Genomic DNA, 2,500 nt, shown 5'->3' with positions numbered 1-2,500 from the left:
CACGAAGAAATCAAAATATAAATGACAAGACAAAATATGGAAACTAAAAATAGCATAAGAAAAAAAAAAAAAAACGACAACGCAGAAAAAAAAGGAGATTGACAGACTCAGAAACAAACAGACGTGCAGCCAGACGACGCTGAAATTGTACCCAACAATAGCTCATCAATACCCGAGAATCAGCTGCCATGCCAACCACAAAACAAAATGGCGTCCAAGGCGAAAATCTTGAAGAGTGGTAAGAACGGTTTTTGTGAAAATAAAAGTATTGCTGATGTTCATTATTGTTGCTGTTGTATCGTTATCAAAACCGGTAAAAAACACTCGAAATTATTTGCTTTTATGAATAGGATAATAATTAAAATTGTAGTAGTTGCTGTTGCAGTAGAGTATTGGTAATAAAGAATATTATTGTTATTATTATCATAAGCATTATTATTATCACAGTTATTAGTTTTATCATTATCATTATTGCTATCATTAGCATCATTATTATAGTTATTACCATTACTATTATTATCATTATTATCATCATAATTACAATAACAGTAATAATAATAACAATGAAAATAACATCAACCATTTTTAATAACCACCAATGTTAAAAACCGAGATATGATAATATAATAATGACACCACTAACACAAATACCATCAATTCTAATTAATTAAAGCAAGCTAAAATAATTGGAAAGAATATTTCCAAAATCAACGAATTGTAAAAGCTGAGGCATTTGCATTGTTACATTTTCTTAAAGTTTAATTATTTTTTACAGAAGCTGTGGTTACATAATTATCATAATCATTATAACATCAATATTTTTATTGCCTTTGATGTTTTTGTTACTATGTTTTTCTGCTTCGTTTTTATTATTATCATAATGACCATTATTGTGATTTTACCATAATTATTATGGTCGGTGTTTGTTTTGTTAGCAAAACTATAATTTCATTATCCTCATTGTTGCTATTATAATCATAGTTGTTGCACTATAATTACTCGTATCAATACATTTTTTTATCATCGTTAACATACATCCTATTAATTAATCACTCCTTTTCTCTCTCACTCTCTCCCTCCCTCCCTCCCTCCCTCTTGTCTTCTTTCCTTCCCTCTCCTTCTCCCTCCTTTCCTCTTTCCTTCCTTCTTTCCTTCCCTTCCTCACTCTCCTCTCCTCTTAATTTCTTATTATCCGTCTCGCCTTACCTTTCACGAAGCATACAACGACACGAGAACGAAAATGACAGCTGATGCCGAAATAAGTGTCTTTCTTTTGTCTAGATTGTGTGTCATACTGTCATTCGTTCAGTCATATTGCTGTCAACCAGTCTTACTTTGTGCTCTCTTACGCTCAAATGTGTCTTGCATAAACCTTTTTTGCGTTCAAGTTGTCTTATATTCAACTATCGTTCATTAAGTTCTCTCAGAAAATATTTCATTCCACTATCGTCCATTAGCTTTTCAGAAAATCTTACGTGCAGCTGCCTTACGTTCTGCTATTTTACGTTCAGTTATCAGAAAATTCCGGAGTCAAGCGTGGGAAAATAAGGCAAAAAACTGCCACCATGTTCATTGGCATATAATTTCCGGCCGACTGAATATTACACGAAGTTTAATTATAGGGGAAAGATCCGTTGTTCTAAAGACCACACGGGGTATAAATTTCTATTAGTTTAAAGAAAAAAAAATATATATATATGAATTCGCGAGTTGTAATAGTTTGTCGTACATTATTTTACGCTTTGAAATAAATCTGTGATACGTAAGCTGTTTGTCAGAGTTCAGTCGTGACAAAATATGATTGTGGTAAATTCTTTCTCTTTTTCATTTTTATTTCTCTAATTATTTATTTTCCTATTTCTTTTTTTTTCTGTCTCTCTCTCTTTCATGGCACAGTTCCGGGAATCTTGGTGGTAGGAAGAGGGTGAATGAAAAAGACGGGGGGAGGGAAACAGAGGATGGAGAAGGGGATGCAAAGAAAATGGAAGGAAAGAGGAGAAGAGAGGCAAGGAGAAGAAATGAGAGCACACACACACACACACACACAGAGAGAGAGAGAGAGAGCGAGAGAGAGAGAGAGAGCGAGAGAGAGAGAGAGAGAGAGAGAGAGAGAGAGAGAGAGAGAGAGAGAGAGAGAGAGAGAGAGAGAGAGAGAGAGAGAGAGAGATTGGGAGAGATTGAGAGAGAGAGAGGAAAAAAAAAATCAAAGAGAGAGGATGAGGAAGAGAGTGAAAGAGAGAGAAAGATATAAAGAGAAAGGGAGAGAGCGGACAGACAGATATATGCTTAAAGCCATGAAAACAGCTTCAGATTTATGACCAAAATACCACAGAACAAAGCGATTGGGGTATTGTCACCGAGTCACCTGCCGGCACTCCTACACGCACAATCCATCTCTTTCATCTCTGGAACTGAAATGTACCACTCCACCCTTCTCTCCGCCCCCCTTGCTGATCATTCTTTTTCTTTCTCTCTTACTCCGTCTGGCTGTCTCTGTCTA

This window comes from Penaeus chinensis, chromosome 32 (genome assembly GCF_019202785.1).
Source record: "Penaeus chinensis breed Huanghai No. 1 chromosome 32, ASM1920278v2, whole genome shotgun sequence".
In the NCBI taxonomy this organism is placed as follows: Eukaryota; Metazoa; Arthropoda; class Malacostraca; order Decapoda; family Penaeidae; genus Penaeus; species Penaeus chinensis.
This window is presented reverse-complemented; position numbering follows the sequence as displayed.